Source organism: Lynx rufus, unplaced genomic scaffold (genome assembly GCF_022079265.1).
Source record: "Lynx rufus isolate CCGP_SWC_20201006 ecotype Redwood Valley unplaced genomic scaffold, mLynRuf1.p SCAF_2, whole genome shotgun sequence".
Taxonomy (NCBI): domain Eukaryota; kingdom Metazoa; phylum Chordata; class Mammalia; order Carnivora; family Felidae; genus Lynx; species Lynx rufus.
In genome coordinates, this window is record NW_025814834.1 from 53,600,667 (window position 1) to 53,620,467 (window position 19,801).

Here is a 19,801-nt window from a genome sequence, read left to right on the forward strand (position 1 = left end):
CTCTCTCAAAAATAAACATTTAAAAAATTAAAAAAAAATACAAAATCATAACTTTAGTTGACCAACCAAAGAATTAATAGGCAGGGCAGCAAAGCTGGCAGAACTCCAAAGAGGGATGAGCTTCTTCAAAGACAAACACAGAACATGTTGACTGCTTCACTTGTGAGAAACCATGGAGTCAAGAGTAGTCATCACACCTAAGTGAGATTAGAGGAAATCAGCTACAATTTTCACAAACAGTTGGAGAGTATGAGCTAATGTGTTTGTCTGACAGAATTGAGGACTCTGGACATTGTTGGTTTCTTATTTTACTCACTAGCAAGTTTTGTTTTGTTTCATTTTTATCTGTTTTTGTTTTTTCATGAACCTCCACTGTGTGCTCATGAGAAAAAATGGAGCAGAGAAATTCAGAGAGAACCCTTGGGCACAACAGACCTGAAGGTGATAAGCAGATGCCTAGGCCCCCTCTCTAACTTTAAACAAAGTCTTGAAACCATAAAGAGGGTGAAAGAAAACCCACTGTCTTTAAGGAACAGAAAAAGATCTACTGGAGATGAGGCTAATGTAGAAAAAATATCTTTCTGTGCTTGTGGGAGGGGCAGAAAAGCATCTAGTCCCAAGGACACAGTTCCAGTATCAAGCAGAGGTTATTTGTTAGCATTTAGGAAGGGGGGAAAAGTGTTGCAAAGATGAACCACAGAAATAAGGCAGCAATTGACTACCATGGGTAGTAGAGGCAGGAATACCAAGAAAACCCAAACCCAAAGTCCAGGTGAACAGGGCCATCTAAGATCAGGACAACAGAAATCTATTACCATTCCTCCAGTGAGTGACAAACAATGACAGTCTACCCTGGGTGAGGGCCACATCATGGGGGGAAAAAAACCCATGCAAGGGTGCAGAAATGGCTACCAGCTAAGAGTGGATACAAACCCTCAGGATTCCCCTTGGCAGCACAGCCCTCATTCTAAGTACAAAGAATGGCAACCCACCACTAGAGGAACTGGAATCTTATGGGATACTGAAAACAAACAAACAAAAAACCCAAGGGCTATGGACAGAATGTTTGCTTCCTCCCAAAATTCATATGTTGAAATCCTAATCTTCAAGGTGACAGTATTTGGAAGTAGAGCCTTTGGGAAGTTGATTAGGTCATGAGAGCTGAGACAACCTGAATAGGATCAATGCACCTATAAAAGAGACCGCAGAGAGATCCTTTGACCCTTCTGCCACATAAGGACACAATAAAGAAACACTGCCAGTGACCCAGGAGGTGGGCTGTCACCAACACCAAAGCTGCTAAGCACTTTGATCTTGAATTATTCCAGCCTCTGAAACTGTGATAAATAAATTTCTGTTGTTGGGGCACCTGGGTGGCTCAGTCAGTTAAGCGTCCAACTTTGGCTCAGGACAGGAGCTTGTGGTTCCTGGGTTTCAGCCCCACTTCAGGTTCTGTGCTGACAGCTCAGAGCCAGGAGCCTGTTTCAGATTCAGTGTTTGTCTCTCTTTCTGCCCCTCCCCCACTCACACTCTGTCTCTCTCAAAAAATAAATAAACATTAAAAAAAAAGTGTATCCCGGGGCACCTGGGTGGCTCAGTCGGTTAAGCATCCGACTTCAGCTCAGGTCATGATTTTGCAGTCAGTGAGTTCGAGCCCCACGTTGGGCTCTGTGCTGACAGCTCAGAGCCTGGAGCCTTCTTCAGATCCTGTGTCTCCCTCTCTCTCTGCTCCTCCCCCGCTCACGCTGTGTCTCTGTCTCTCAAAACTGAATAAACGTTAAAAATTTTTTTAAAATAATAAAATTTAAAAAAGAGTATCCCTTAAATAACATTAAAAAAAGAGTGGGGGAGCGCCTGGGTGGCACAGTAGGTTAAGCCTCCCACTTCAGTTCAGATCATGATCTCAATTTTCTCACAGCTCATGTGAGTTCAAGCCCGGGGTCCAGCTCTGTGCTGACAACTCAGAGCCTGGAACCTGCTCAGATTCTATGTCTCCCTCTCTCTCTGCCCCTTCTCGTTCATGCTCTGTCTCTCTCTCTCTCTCTCTTTCTCTCTTTCTCAAAAATAAATAAACATTTTTTAAAAAGTATCCCTTAAAAAATATATAAATAAATAAATTTCTGATGTTTATAAGCCACTTTCTCCTCCCCAACCATTTTCATAGCATTTCTGTTACAGCAGTCTGAACAGACTAAAACACTAGATTCAGCACAACCCTTAACAGGGTTAAGCCAATCCCAATCCCCCACAAAATTGACCTGATACAAGAAGAAATGAGCCCATTTCTGGGTATAAATAATATTTACATCAATTTCAACTGTTTGATACTTGATGTTTTACATTCAAATAAAAATTATGAGAAATACCAATAAGGAAGAAAAAGCAAAATATTTTCAAGAGATAATAAAGTCAAAACTTAGAACCACTCTCAGAGATGGCCCAGATGTTCAAACCATCTCATTAGGACTGCAGAATAACTGATTAATATGTTAAAAGGTCAAGTGGAGAAGGCAAACATCATACATAAGCAGAAGAGAATTTTTAGAAAAGAGATGAAAACTATCATCAAGAATCAACCAGAAAACTAGGATCAGAAAATGTTGCATCACTCTGATAGGTTTATCAGTAGACTTCACATGACTTAAGAATCATTGAACTTGAACAAGGATCAATATAAATTATTCTCACTGAAGCAAAAACGATGGAAAGAGTGAAAAAACATAGAATAGGCCATCCCACTGTTGGATGATATCAAGTGGTCTAATATATGTGTAACTGCAGTCATAGAGGAGATGAGCAAGAACAGAACAGAAGAAATATTTGAAGAGACAAAAGCCAATTTTTTTTTAAATTATGAAATACATCTAACCACAAATCCAAGAAACTTGGAGAACTGCAAGAAGGACTAAATTAAAAACAAAACAAAACAAAAATAAAACAAAACACAAGATACATCACATATGATAGTCAAACTGCAGTGAACCATAGAAAAAGATAAAATCTTGAAGGCAGACAAGAGAAAAAAAAAAGAACATATTATAGACAAAAAAACAAAGGTAAGAATTAAAGCAGACTACTTGTCAGCAACCATGCAAAGCAAAAGACAACAGAGTGGCATCTTTAAATTGTTGAAAGAAAAACCCTGTCAACCCAGATCCTAAACCTAGTGAAAATATCTTTCCAAAAAATGAAAGCAAAAATGAACATTAAAGAAAAACAAAATCTTAGGGATATGTCATTGTCAAGAGGCTTGCACTAAAAGAAATGTTAAAGAATGTTCTTTCAGGCAGAGAGTATAATATTAGATCAGAAGTTGGGTCTACACAAAGAAATAAAGATCCCTTGGAAAAGAATGACAAGGTAAATTAAAAAATGTGTTTCTTATTTTTAATTGCAACAAAGATAATTAACTCTCAAACGTAGTAATAATAATATCCTATTTTGTGGGTTATAAAATAAGTTAGGAGTGCCTGGGTGGCTCAGACAGTTAAGTGTCCGACTTCAGCTCTGGTCATGGTCTCAACCATGTGAGCTTGTGAGTTCGAGCCCTACGTCGGGCTCTGTGCTGACAGCTCAGAGCCCGGAGCCTGCTTTGGATTCTGTGTCTCCCTCTCTCTCTGCTCCTCCCCAGCTCGCACTCTGTCTCTCTCTGTCTCTCAAAAATGAATAAATGTTTTTTAAAAATTTGTAAAATAAGTTAAAGTAAAACATCTGACAATAGCAAAAAAAAAAAAAGTCAAAGAGAGAATTTGAAAGCATATTGTCATGAGAGTCCTACACTACATGTGAAATGGTATAATAATCCTGAATATAGACAGTGACAAGATGACTATTGTAATCTGCAGGGCAACTACTGCCCACCCCCCACCCCCCATTTTTAAACAGTACAACTGGTTTAGATTACCTGAAATGAACAGACATTTTAGTTGTATGTAGTCAACAAGAAGCTTGGAGTAAGAGATATTGCCAAGAGCATGGTGCTGGAATTTTAGCCCTTAATAAATTAAGGGCTTAATAAATTAAAGATAGACTAGAGTGAAAAGCAGGGCTTGGAGATTATACAGAGCCACATTAGGATTTTAAGTTGACTGGGGGCTCCTGGGTGGCTCAGTCCTGACTTCGGATCGGGTCATGATCTCACGGTTTGTGAGTTTGAGCCCCACATTGGGCTCTGTGCTGACAGATCAGAGCCTGGAACCTGCTTTGGATTCTGTGTTGCTCTCTCTCTCTCTGTCCCTCCCCACCACCCCCCCCACTCATGCTCTATCTCTCTCTCAAAAATAAATAAACATTAAAAATTTTTTTTAAAAAAAGGATTTTCAGTTGATGTTGAGAGATCTCAACCACCAACGAGCAGGAGAGTTTTTCTCAAGCCATGTACAGGGAAATGATTACCATGCAGAAACCCGGTATTCATTAGAGTAGAACTATCACAAGAACTAGAAGCTATTCATCATGTTTTCTATATTTTTGGATACCCCAGGTGTCTGGCAAAGTATAAGGACCCACAGTAGTGAAAAAGATAAGACCATTTCCTGTATTCATGGAGCTTACATCATGAACAAAGCAGGGGAAGTGAGGGTAAACAGGTAAACACAGGCAGATATATTGCAATTCGAGATAAAAGCAAGTGTGATGAAGTCAAAGAAATAGGAACATGAGAAAGAGTCCCTAGCTGCTGAGCAACACAAGCTGGTTCAATCAGAGAAGACATTTCTGATGATGGAATATTTGGGCTGGCTGGAATGATCAGAATAGGTGGTCCTACACTCTAAGAAGAAGAAATATTAAATGAAAGTCCCTGAGCTCCGGACTTTGGAGCAGAGATTATTGACATGTGGCTACAGATACAGACAGAGGCCAGATTCTGTAGAAACTTAGAAACCATGCTATGTCGTCAAACATTATTTTAATTGAGATGGGAAAAGCTATGAGAGTGTTTTAAGGAAGAGATAACATATGATTAATATTTTAAACAGTAAAGCTAGAAGCCATAATAATGCTACGTAAAGACTGCTGGTCTCAAATTTCGGTGACAGTGGACTTGCACGTGGGGTCTAATAGTAAAAGTGTTAACACTTCCACTATTCCCTGTATTACTGTTCCTATCACTTATTAAGTGTTTATTACGTACTAGGAGCTTTGTAGAGTTTTTCTGTGCATTATATTTAAACTTCACAACAATCCCGATAGGAAACTGAGCCTTAGAAAAGTTAATTGCCATATGGTCATACAGTGCGTAAGTTTGTTACTGCTGCTGTAAAAAATGACCACAAGCTGAGTGGATTAACACACTCTGATTTACACCTCTGAAGGTCAGAAGTCTAAAATGTGTCCACAGGGCTGCATGCCTTCCGAAAGCTTGAAGGAAAACTAGTTTCCTCTCCTTTTCCAGCTTCTAGAAGCTGCCTACATTGATTGGCTCATAACCCATTCCCTCATCTTCAATGCATATCACCCTAATTTTTGAGTTCTGCTTCCATTCATACATCTTCTCTTGGACTCTAACTTTTCTGTCTTTCTCTTTTTAGGACCCTCTAAATTACACCGGACCCACCCAGATATATTGGATAATCTCTCCAACTTGAGGTCCTAAATTTAATTACATGCAAAGTCCCTTAGTCACAGAAAGTAATATTTTTACAGGTTCTGAAGATTAGGATGTATATGTCTTTAGGGAGTCATTATTCAGCTTACACATAGCCAGAATTTGGGTCCTCCATTCTTTGGGTATAAAAGAAAGGCTATTATAAAGTGAATGAATCTCTGAGCAGAAGATGAGGAAATGCATTCATTTTTCAGGATGAACTGGAAAGGATGTGGGTAGATGCAGAGTGAAAATGAAACCTGGCCAGGAGCCCCCATGTATGGCCCAGATTGGCATCACCAAAGGAAAAGAAGAATCAACATTTATTGTACTGCCTACTCTGTGCCAGACCCAATAAATATGCCCTAAATACACATTATCCCATTTAATTCTCACAGCCAATATGTAAAATACATATTAGAGTCCCAGTTTTAAAGAGAGGAAACCCAAGCTCTGTCAATGCAAGTTAATGAGGCAGTGGGTCAGCATCTGTATCTGGCTCAGATCCCAAAGCTTATGTTGTATCATTTTTTTTAATTCAAAATATCAAAAAGGAATTTTAAAGAAAATCTGTCAAACTGGAATACTGGACTAGGAGGCAGACTGGGAAAATGTGTCATTTTGAAGAAGGGTTAAAAGAATTGGGGATGATTGGGGCACCTGAGTGGCTCAGTCAGTTAAGCATCAGATTTAGGTTTGTGATTTCGAGCGCCACATTGGGCTTTGCACTGACAACTCAGAGCCTAGAGTCTGCTTTGGAGTCTGTGTTTCCCTCTCTCTCTGCCCCTCCCCTGCTCATGCTCTGTCTCTCTCTCAAAAAAATAAACATTAAAAAAAAAAAAAGAGAGAGACTAAGTAAGGAGAAATTAAAAAAAAAGAGAGAATTGGGGGTGATTAACTTGGAAGAGAGAAAACCTTGGGGCACCTGGGTGGCTCAGTCAGTTAAGTGTCCAACTTCAGCCCAGGTCATGATCTCACATTGGTGAGTTTGAGCCCTGCATCGGGCTCTGTGCTGACAGCTCAGAGCCTGAAGCCTGCTTCGAAATCTCTCTCTCTCTCTCTTTTTCTCTGTGCCTTCCCCACTCGTTCTCTCTCTTTCTCTCAAAAATAAACAAACATTAAAAAAAATTTAAATAAAAAAAGAGAAAACCTCAAGAAGAAATGATAATGTGTGATTTCGTGTGGAGAAGTGCTAGACATAGTATATAAAACTGAAAGAAAAGTCATACAAGCAGTATGGATTTGATATATTTGAATTGCATTGAATTGCATTGCTAAAACTCAGAAGGCTCTAGACTAAACTAGATTGTTTCCAAACAGTGGTTGAGAACCTGGGCTCTGGAGCCAGAGTGCCTCTGTTTGAATCCTAGCCCTATTATATACCAGCTATGTCATTAGGCAAGATATTTAACTTCCATGTGCCTGATTCCTTAGTTGTAAATAAGGACAAAAGTAGTACCTCACCTCAGAGGTTTGTTATAAGCATTCAGTGAACTAGCAAAGTATTTCTGAAAGTTTCTAGCAATAATAAGTACTCGAAAATATCATTTATCATTATACCTGTAAAAAATTGAACTAATGAAGTGGGTACTAGTTACAAGGGAAGATCTGGACATGTGGGGTTGGAAGATCTCCATTACTAGAAATATCAAACCAAAGTTAAACAGTCACAGGTAAATGATGCTTACAGGAAGATTCCTTCATTGTGTAGAAAGTTAAAAGAAAACACCTTTTGACAAATTGTGTTCCATGAAATGCTAGTAAAATGAGATATTAAAAAATGTTCCATGGGTTGGGAATGAGGATAAGGTAATTGGTTAAATAAGTTCAGAAATACTATAAATAATATTCTTGATTTGGGAATTCATAATATGTATTAGTATGTGAAAGCTCTGAGAAGTCCTACAGGAAAAGAAAGCTGCAAAACTTTTAAAACCCTGCTTTTCAACTGTGTGTGTGTGTGTGTATGTGTGTGTGCAATGCTTGTTAATATCTAGTGAAATCTTCTTTGGAGTATAGTTTGTGAAATGTAAAATTAATAGACTAGATAATCTCTAAAGTACCTTCTGCCTCTAGGCTATTACAATTCTAGGTTTATATAATGCAACTCCAAATGTGTTAAAATAGCATGCTCTACAATGATGTGAACTCTCAGGATAGAGCTCTATTTCACTATATACTTAGAATGCACTGCCTAGGCTATAACTGTTTCACTATAGGCTTAAGATACACTGCAATCCTTCAAATACTGTTGCACGTATCATTTTAAATTTTCAAGTAAGAATACTCCTAAATATCAACTTCCTTTGACAGGGTACTTTCAGATTCTGAGCAGCTGACTTGGTTTTTACAACCAGTCTCAGCAATAATTACCTTATAATTCAGGATCAGCCATAAAGAGATAATGGTACATTCACAGGCAAATGACCAGATACATAAAATTCTGACCAGAAATGTTATACACTGCTTCAAAAAATTTAAGAAATATATTGCATAAGACACATGAAAATGTTTCGCAAAGTGTAACGATAAACTTCATCTACTCAAGAGTAAAATAGCATATTTTTAAAAATCATATACTGAACATGTCAGGTCTTTTTCATGCACGGACCAAGAGAATTTGTATTTTACAGCACAGACATTGATACACAGTAGGTATGCTCCCATTCTCTTAACAACTCTGTGAGGCACGTATTATAATCTCCATTTTAGTTTCAGAGAGCTACGCTCTCCATTTGCTCACTATGCTGTAGCCATTTGACCTTCTCTCATACCTCAAGCTCTCACCTTCCTCCAGGCCTTTATGTCTGCTGTATCCTCGGCTTGAAAGTCTTTACCTCTGGCCTTAGCTCACTTCCTCTTTTCTCTTAGGTCTCAGTTCACAGTCACCTCCTCAAAGAATCTCTCCCTGATTACTCTTATCTGAAAGTGCCAGTGCTCCTATTTGGTGACTAGCTATTCTTTGTATTTGAGACTATATTATTATTTTTTGTATTTTACAAATTATATGAACCACGCTATCATATTGAGTTGAATCCTTTCAGACGAAATGGTTCACTTTCTACAGTCTCTGTTCCTAGCACAATGCTTGGCCCATAGTTGATTCTCAATAAATACTCTTTCAGTTAATAAAGTTACATCTTGCCATTTTGATTAAAAGAAAACAAAAAAACAAAAACAAAACCAAAAAACCTCTTTCCATACTAGTGTATTTTAGTTTCAGTATACCTCAGATTCACTAACAAAGGAAAATTATTTTTTTAACTTTATTTTCCTAATTACTGATAAGGATGGTGCATACATGACAACAATAATACTGCTCAAGAAGTTTTGGTAGACTCAGGTCTCATAGCCACAAATGGTATTAAACACAAGACGAAAAATTGGAGCCTGTCCAAGTAACTGACAACACAATGCCATATAATGGAAAACAATTGTCAAGTGAGATCACTAATCATGCAAAAAATGCTCTGATAAAAATGATCTTGGGGGAACTGCTCAAAGAGTACACAAATCTGTTGATAACATTTGTCAAGCCAGAATAAAATATGCTATATGTATTTCCTGATGGAAGGATCATCTGAGTCGGATCATAGGAATGTATGTCAACAGTGCTCTGAAAACATTGTCATTATACTGCATCAGTACTTAGTACTAATTCCAGTATACCCTAACCTATCATGAGTTTTAGCTCCATAAATTAATTTTCCCAGGACTTCATAGTCTTTGGATTAGTCATACTTCAAGTTTGTTTGTTTGTTTTTATTTTTTATCCTTTAAATCTTCTTCACCTGGGGCGCCTGGGTGGCGCAGTCGGTTAAGCGTCCGACTTCAGCCAGGTCACGATCTCGCGGTCCGGGAGTTCGAGCCCCGCGTCAGGCTCTGGGCTGATGGCTCAGAGCCTGGAGCCTGTTTCCGATTCTGTGTCTCCCTCTCTCTCTGCCCCTCCCCCGTTCATGCTCTGTCTCTCTCTGTCCCAAAAATAAATAAACGTTGAAAAAAAAATTTAAAAAAAAAATAAATAAATCTTCTTCACCTATTTTTCCCACTCCTCATGCTGCTTCTGGAAACCACCCATCTATTTTCTGTATCTGTGAGCTTGTTTATTTTGTTGTTGTTTGCTTGTTTGCTTTTAGATTCCACACATAAAAGATATCATACAGTATTTATCTCTCTCTGACTTATTGCACTTAACATAATGCCCTCAAGATCCATCCATGTTGTTGCAAATGGCCATATTTCATTTTTTTATGGCTTGATATTCCACTATATATATACCACAATTTCTTTATCCATTCATCTGCTGATGGACATTTTGGTTGTTTCTATATCTGAGCTGTTGTAATAATGCTATAATGAACATGGGGTTGCATATGTCTTTTTGAGTTAGCATTTTTGTTTTCTTTGTATAAATACTCAGAAGAGGAATTGCTGGATCACATGGTGGTTCTGTTTTTAATTTCTTGAGAAACCTCCACAATGCTTTCCATAGTGGCTGCATCAATTTACATCCCCACCAACATTGCACAAGGGTTCTCTTTGCTCTACATCCTCACCAACACTTGTTATTTCTTGTCTTTTTGATAACTGATATTCTGACAGGTGTATGGTGATATGTCATCATGGTTTTAACTTGCATTTCTCTGATGATTAGTGATATTGCGTACTACACTGTAGCCATTTCACCTTCTCTCATACCTCAAGCTCTCACCTCCTTCCAGGTCTTTTATGTCTTCTGTATCCTCTGTGTCTTTTCATGTGTCTTTTGGCCATCTGTATGTCTCCTTTAGAAAAATGTCTATTCAAACGTTTTTTCCATTTTTTTAACTGGATTCTTTGTTTTGTTATTGAGTTGTATGAGGTTTTTTTAAAAATATATTTTGGATATTAGCCCCTTATCACATATATGACTTGCAAATATTTCCCCCCACTCAGTAGGCTGCCTTTTCATTTTGTTGATGGTTTCCTTTGCTGTGCAGTATCTTTTTAGTTTGATGTAGTCCCACAATATTATTTTTGCTTTTGCTTTTGGTGTCAGATTCAAAAAAAATCATCACCAAGACTTATGTCAAGGAGATAACTGCCTATATTCTCTCTTAAGGTTTTTGTGGTTTCAGGTATTATGTTCATGTCTTTAATGCATTTTGAGTTAGTTTTTGTATATGTGTAAGATAAGAGTCCAGTTTCATTCTTTTGCATGTGCCTGTCCAATTTTCTTGACACCATTTATTAAAGGCATTATCCCTTTCCACTATAAATTCTTGGCTCCTTTATTTTAACTTACCATATATATGTGGGTTTATTTCTGGGCTCTCTTTTCTGTTCCACAGATCTCTGTGTCTGTTTTTATGCCAGCACCATACTGTTTTGATTACTAACACTTTGTAGTACAGTTTGAAATCAGGGAGTGTGATGTCTCCAGCTTTGTTCTTCTCAAGATTGCTTTGGCTATCTGGGGTCTTTTGTGGTTCCATACAGATTTTAGGATTATTTGTTCCAGGTAAAAATAGAAAAATGTCATTGGTATTTTGACAGGATTTGTGTTGAATCTATAGATTGCTTTGGGTAGTATGGATATTTTGAAAATATTGAATCTCTCAACCCATGAGCACAAAATATCTTTCCACTTATACTTGTGTCTTCAATTTCTTTCATTAATGTCTTATAGTTTTCAATATACTGCCTTTTACCTCTTTGGTTAAATTTATCCCTAGGTATTTTATTCTTTTTGTTATAATTGAAAATGGAATTTTCTTAATTTCTTTCTAGTTTCTTATTAGTGTATAGAAACGTAACAGGTCTTCATGTATTGATTCTGTATCCTACAACTTTACTGAATTTGCTTATTAGTTCTAACAGTTCTTTGAGGTCTTTAGGGTTTTCTATATATAATATTATGGCATTTGCAAATAGTGATAGTTTTACTTCTTCCTTTCCAGTTTGAATGCTATTTTTTGTTTTTTGTTTTTTCTTGCTTAATTACTCTGGCTAGGACTTCCAGTACTACGCAAAATATAAGTGGTGAGAGAGGACATTTTTGTCTTATTCCTAATCCTAGATGAAAAGTTTTCGCCATCAATATGAGGTGCACTGTGGGCTTGTCATAAATGGCTTTTATTATGTTGAGGTGTGTTCCCTCTATATGTTTATTGAAAGTTTTTGGATGTTGAATATTTGTCAGATGCTGTTTTTGGGCATCTATCGAGTTGATCTTATGATTTTTATCCTTTTTTTAAATTATTTTTTTTAATGTTTATTTATTTTTGAGAGACAAAGAGAGACACAGCATGAGCAGGGGAGGGGCAGAGAGAGAGGGAGACACAGAATCCGAAGCAGGCTCCAGGCTCTGAGCTATCAGTACAGAGCCCAATGCAGGGCTCAAACTCACGAACCGTGAGATTATGACCTGAGTTGAAGTTGGCCCTTAACCAACAGAGACACTCAGGCGCCCCTCCTTTGGTTTTTAATATAGTGAAAACTATTATTTTCAAAACATTTTTCTTATGAATATTCTTAATTAAATATGGACTTTTAACATAATGCCAGCGATAGCTTACTCAGATACTATTTACTAAGATTAAGGCTGTTTCCACAAGGCCAATGGCAAAATGGCTTCAAGAAATTTTGCAACTGTAATTTACAAATGTACCAGGTACTATACGACCCTACTGTCCAATTGCCACCATGTAGATGGAGTAGGCCAAACAATCTGATCCAGAGATATGTTTGAAAAGATCCTCATAGTTTTTCTAGCCTCATATGTAGGAAAAGCCTCCCCACCCCCACACCCCCTTTCCCTCCAACAGACTAAAGAACCAGATATTCCTTTATCTCTAAGGACAACAGTTCTGATCCGTACTCCCAGTAATTAGGAAAATCAGCCACTGGGTCAAACTGGAAGGTCTTTAGGCCTCATTTACTATAATCTTCTCCTTTTGCAGATATGGAAGCTAGATGTCAGACAAGTTATGCAACATCTATGGCCACACAGTGGTCGGAGGTAGAAACGATAATACTCCAGCTGCCTTAACTCTTCCATTCAACTCCCTGTCCACTAGTTCACACCAACCTCTCTGCAGGTCTAGGATTCTTCGTGTCATGTCCACCTTCTTTACCTCCTCTTATTTCCCTTCTTTATCTCTCTTTGGAAGAAAAGATCCTTAAAATCAAGTGAAATATTATTTTTTTCATTCTAAATTTACATTCACTTATAAAATCTGCCTTATGATTCTTACTCAGCTATGTTCAATTTTAGTGCTTGATCATTGCCTAAATCACTGATAATCTTAAATTATTCTCTTACCAATCCACCAAATGCTTTTTTTGGCGTAAAGCTCAAGCCAATTGAGCTTTATATTGAATTTATCTGTGTGGTCTATTCTTCAAGGTCAGCTTAGGCACTTGTAATTTAAGCCCTCCCCTAGAAAGCACTTAAATGGCCTAACCATAACCTTGGAAAACATATGCTTAAATGCTGATAGAGGAATTTTGACTAACAGATGCAGTTGAAATAAATGCCTTTATGAACTATATCCTACTATATCCTAGTAATGGACTTCCTGCATCTTAAGAGCTTCATTTGCTATTTCCATAATCATCATGCTGCTAGTGTCATAAGAAACTAGTGTGTGCTCACCTTGCTATCTGTCCTTCATAATTATTACATTATTGTTATAATAAACTAATGATTAAATTGAAAGAACAAGACCACAATATTAAATGGTTTTCATGGAAAAATGTTTAATAATTTCATAGGAACCAAAATTAGTCATTTTATAAAACTGAAGAGTCTCTGAGACATAAAATTGGTTTATTACCTTTTCCTCATAAAAAATCATTTGCTTAAGAGGGATTCATTGTGGGTGTTGATGATGCCTGAAGATGTCATAATCAAGGCTGATTTAGACCAACATGGCCTGACTGAAGATGCATAAAAGCTATTAAAGACTGGCATCAATATATAACAATCTCTGGACCACTGAAAAGAACTGCTTTGTCAGTATGTAACTTTTTTTATTAACATAACCCCACTGCTGAAACATTAATTTTGAAATATGACATGTTTTATACTTACAAGTCCTAAGTCGATAATCAAAAATCATCATAATAAAATCTACTAATAATCAAGAAAGTTCAATACATATAAATTAGCTGTTCCTCTGCTATCAGCAGCTCCTATCAGTGACTCTTTAATAAAGAGATCTCAGTCACTGAAGCCAGACCAAACCTTGGATTCCAATTACAGCAACACTACTTATTACCTGTGTGATCTAGGACAATTTGCTTAACATATGTCAGTCTCAGTTATTTCACAAGTTACAGGAGAATAATAGTTTCTACTTGTTAATATTGTTGTGAAAATAAAACATCTTTAACATTAACAGTACCTAATAAGTGATCAGCAAATTAATTAGCTCAGATTATATTAGAGTTACCATGATGGCATGCACAAAAAAACCTTTCTTTGGAGATTAGTCCATTCAAAATATGTAATAATCTGGGTCGCCTTTGTGGACAATGGAAATGATGATTGTGATGGAGAAATGCAGAAATACCTTATAGATAGGTATTTAAGTTTAATGTTTCTAAATGGCATAACTTATTACCATTTACTAATTTCAATAAAAAGTTTTCCTATTCCTTTTCTTGATTTCTTCAGAAAAACACTACTATTATCAAGAATACTATTATCAAGAATAACACTACTATTATCTTATATTATCAAATATAAGAATATTTAGAACAAAATTAGTCAGAAAATCCCGAACTGGAAATAATCCAAACACCCATCAACAGGAAAAAGGACAAACAAATCATTACATACTTATATACTAGAATAGTACACAACAATAAAAAGTGAATGAATTACTGATACACACAACATAGATATATCTCAAAACTATTATGGGTGAATGATGCCATGCACAAAAAGGTACATACCATATAATTCTATTCAAAGGAAGTTGAACACAGAAAAAGTGTTCTATGGTGACTGAAATTAAAATAGTGCTAATTCTGCAGGGCAAGATGGTGGGTCCTACCTGGGAAAGGTGTGAAGGAAACTTCTAGGGTTATAGAAATAATCTATATCTTGATCCAGGTGTTTTCCTATGTTTATACATATGTAAAATTTATCAAACTGTACATTAAGATTTATGCACTTCATAGTATATCTATCACAAAAAATTCACTCTAAAAATATGGCAGATTACTTAACATTTTTTTTAAATGACTGAACCCTGACACTGGACTGCCTATCATCGTATTTTTACCTCTTACATGTATATAAACTAGGACTTGCATTTCTGACTGAGAAGGGAAACAAAATCTGGATCTATCTTCCCACATGAAACAATGAAAAATCCAGACAAAATATGGACATCATTTAGTATACAATAGTAATTTCCAAAAGTTTGAAACTAAAAGAAGCGAGCCCTACAACTGTCTATATCACTTCTTGGAGAGAGATATTAGGCTGCAGCACAGGGAAAGATAATCCAGGTAGAGCTTCTCTGAAGCTGAAAGTCTAAGAAGACCAAGATAGCTAGAGTTTGCAGAACATAGTACTAAAGAGGAGAGCAAGCCACAGAATGGGAATTCCAGAGATCTGTAGAGCATGGTCTTGGATCTTTAGCTGACCAAGGATCCATGATGCATTTGAGAAAACTGCCTGCGGTTGGGGTAAGAACTGCCTGGAAGTATTTGAAGGAACAATAATCACATTAAATTTAAATAATGTAAAGACAGAAGCTAAAAGGCCGAAATTCTTAGATTGGTTTAAAAATAAAGCAAAACCCAACTGTATGCTGCCTAAAGGAAGCCAACTTTATAAATATAAGGACATAGATTGGTTAAAAGTAAAAAGATGGAAAGAGGTATGCTAACAGTAATCAAAGGAAAGTTGGAATGATTTTTTAATATAAAACAAAGTAGATTTCAGAGCAAAGAATAGTACCAGAATAAAGATCATTTCATAACAATAAAAGGATTAATTCTTCAAGAGGACATAACAATCCTAACTTTTATGCACATAAAAACAGAGCTTCAACATAAAGCAAAAACTGACTTCTCAGAAACTGTGAAATCCAGAAGACATGAGAAATACTTATTCAAAGTGCTAAAGGAGAAAAAAGTCAACTAGAATAGACTATCAAAGTTATTATTCTAAAAAGAAACTGAAAAGATTTTTGGGGCGAGTTAACCAAAAAATGAGAGAAATTTTTGCCATTCAATATGAACTACAAAAAATGTAAAGCAAATTATTTAATCTAAAGGAAAAACATGGAACCACAAGAAGGATTGGAGAGCACCATAAATTATAAATATGTGATAAAAATTAAAAAATAAGCACTATATATTTTTTCTTTTCTTAACTTCCTTAAGAGATATATGTTAAGAGTCAAATATAAAACATTATATTAATGAATTGATAATGTGCATACATGAACATTGTATGCACAAATACACAAATACACAGGGGAGAGCACACTGTTTCAAAGTTCCCCTAATACCTGAAGCACTGGGTTATTAACTTTAAACAGAATGGGATAAATTTAAGAGGCATGTTTTAATCCTCAAAGCAACTACTAAAAGAGAAAGCAAAGAAATTGAGCTAAAAATCCAATTGAGGAATTAAAATAGAAATATCTGATAAAAACAAAGAAAGCAGAAAGAAGAAACAAATGGAGAACAAAAGAGCTGAGACAAAAACCAAAGCAAAATGACAGGCCTAAATAAGCAATATCAAAAATTACTTTATATATAAATGGCATAAAAATCCCAATCAGAAGTCAGAGTTTGTCAGAATCGCCTACATGTAACCTCAAGAGATAAAAATACAAAGTCGCAAATAATAAACATAAAATACTGGAGGGGCACCCGGGTGGCTCAGTCGGTTGAGCATCCAACTCTTGATTTTGGCTGTAGTCATGATCTCATGGTTCACAAATTTGAACCCTACATCAGGCTCTGCACTGACAGTGCCGAGCCTGCTTGGGATTCTCTCTCTCTCTCTCCCTCCCCCACTCATGCTGTCTCTCTCTCTCTCTCTCTCTCTCGATAAATAAATAAACTCTAAAAAAATACTGGCAATCATGGTGCCTGGGTGGCTCAGTCAGTCGAGTGTACGACTCTTGGTTTTGGCTCAGGTCATGATCTCATGGTTTCATGGGTTCAAGTCTCACGTCAGGCTCTGTGCTGATGGCATGGAGCCTGCTTAGGATTCTCTCTCTCTCTCTCTCTCTCTCTCTCTCTCTGTGTGTGTGTGTGTGTGTGTGTGTCTGCCTCTCCCCTACTCATGCTTTTTCTCAAAATAAATGAATAAACTTAAAAATAAATAAATAAACAAACGCTAAAAATACTGGAAATAGATATGCCATGTCAAACAGTATTGTCATATTGAGAATGACAATATTAATATAAAAAATCAAAACTTGAAAACTAGACATTACTACAGCCAAGGAGAATCTTTCATAATAATAAAGGAGTCAATACATCAGGAAGCTATAACAATTACACATATAAATGCACCTCAAACAGAACTTAAAAATATATAAAACAAAAACGTACAGAAATAAAGGGAGAAACACACAAATACACAGTCATGACTGGAATCCTTAACACATCAATTTTAGTAATTGATACAACATCTAGAGAAATAAAATCAGTAAGGTAGAGAATCTCTGAATGACACTAACACGATCATGTTGATCTAATTAACATTTATAGAACACTACACTTTAACAATTGCAGAATACACATTCTCTTCAAATGCACGTGTTATGGGTACAAAGATAAATCCCAGCAGGGCTATAAAGCAAGTCTCAATAAATTTCAAGAGATTAAAGCTTTATCAGGTATGTTCTCCAACCACAAGAAATTAAATAAGGAATGCAACCAAAAACACACCAAATCACCTCTGTGAATCCACGAACCAAAGAAATAATGAAGAATATTAGAAAATGGTTTTAACTGAATGATATTTAGAGAATTGCACATCAAAAATTGTGGGCTACAGCTAAAGCAGTGCTTAGATATGTAAAACATTAATTGATTATATTAGAAAACAAGAAAGGTCTCATATATAATATCAAAGTTTTTATCTTACCAAATTAGAAAAAGAATGACAAATTAAATTCAAAATAGGTGGAAATAAGTGAAATACAAAACAGAATGGAGAAAATTAATGAACTGCAAAACTCATCCTTTGAAAAGATCAGTAAATTTGACCAACCTCTAGCCAGAATGACAAATAAGAAAGAGAGAGGAAACAGATTACCAATATTGGGAATGAAAGAGGGAAGACTATACACCCTGGAGGCATCAAAAGGATAATAAGGGAATATTACAGACAACTTCATGCCAATAAACTATAAAATTGAGATGAAATGGACAAATTCCTTGAAAGATAAAAACTGTTAAAGCTTACTGAATTAAAAGATAGATAACCCCAATAGAGCCCCATGTCTATTACAGTATTGAGCCTTGTAGTTTAAAACTGTTCCCTTTCAGCCTTTTTGGCCTTTTCAGCTTCTCACAGGAGGTAGGGTCTGCCAGCAAGGAAGGAGCAGATGGTTGCTGATAGGACAACAAATAGCGTGTGCCTTATCTCCCCCACAAAACAGTCAACATCAAATCTCCCCGAAATCTTACTTCTGCCTCTCAAAGGCCCCACCTGCCTGCACTGTGATATAAACATTTAGGGAACTCACAAAGAAAGGAAAGAAGAAAATTACTGCTCTCTTCGCAAGCCCCAAATGGAATACTATGACCCACCTATTCTATTTATATTAGACTTGTCTCTTGTAGCAACGCTCAATTTATTTGGTATTTTGGTAGCACCAGCTTGCCCTACTGCTGTAACTTCTACAGTTTTCTTCCATGCTCTTGCCTGTAATGGCTAGTGCTGCCATCTGTGACATTTGACCGCCAGGTTCGAATCACGGCCTCACCCCGTAACCTTTAGGTGCGTGACTCTGAGTAAGTTACTTCAACACTCTTGTTCAGGACTTCCCGCATATGGTTGACTCTGTCAATACCATAGAGTTGTGAAGAGTAAGTGACTTAATACACATGAAGCATTTCGAATAGGAAGTACACATTATCTACCAGCACTATTATTATTATTGCTATTATGATTCCTGATTAAGGGGCAAACATATCCTTGGTGATTTTGTGAGACCAACGGGAAAAACAGCGGTTAGTACAACTTAAAATTATTTTTGGAGTCACTTAGCTCGATGGCTAACTAACAAATAGCCTTTATTCCTATGGCTCTTTTCAATTTTCAAAGACACTTTGCATACCTTTTCTATTAAGTACCATTACAAAAATTCTTCCTTCTTTTCTAGCTGCTGGTAAGAAGTCTCTAACATACCAGGGAGTAATGTCCTAGCCAGCGGCCGACAGTATTCCTAATTGAGGAGTATATTTTATGACTTCTTTATGGTGTTCTCTGAAAATTAACAGTGTGACTACATTAAAACGTTTATTAGTGTGTTTATGCTTTGGCACTCCTGTTAGACTTTCATTTAATTTCTAAGAGGGATAGTCATTGGAAGAAAAGTTCCACATAAACAGATAATGTAAGTGGCAAAGGAAACTGATATGAATTCTAATAGAATGCAGATGTCCTGAGCACCGTGAAAATGTTGTCTCTGACACAATCATAAAATGTCCAGAGACTTCTCAGATTACAAAACGTTGGAGTTGGATCATACCTGTGAGGTTGTTTGGTTTATTTCTCATTTCACAGGTGTGGAAAGAAGGTGAGACAAAGAGAAGTTTAATACCTATTCAAAGTTGGATCTCAAAACAAATTCTTGGGCCTTTTGACTCACAGTCCAATTTTCTTTCCCCTATGCCAGTTTTCCAATCTTGTTGATTTTTCTTCCTTGAATGATAGTTCCAAAGTTGACAGTTGAATTTACTTTTCCATCGCTTAAACAGACTCTCATTCAGAAGTGTTTCCATTAATCATTAAAATACTTGATTGAGACTTAATCCAAATATTATTCTGTTTAAATTATTTTGCATCTACCTACCAAATCTTTCTTCCCCTCAAAGGTCAGAATTCCAAGTTACTTATAAGATTTATAATAGACTGTCTCCAAAATTTGTTAGTGCATAACTAAGGCATCAGTAAGTAAGTGTGTGAGATTTCTTTCAACAACTACTTCCTAAGAAAGAGCTGGAAATTTTATTTCTCAAAGAGCT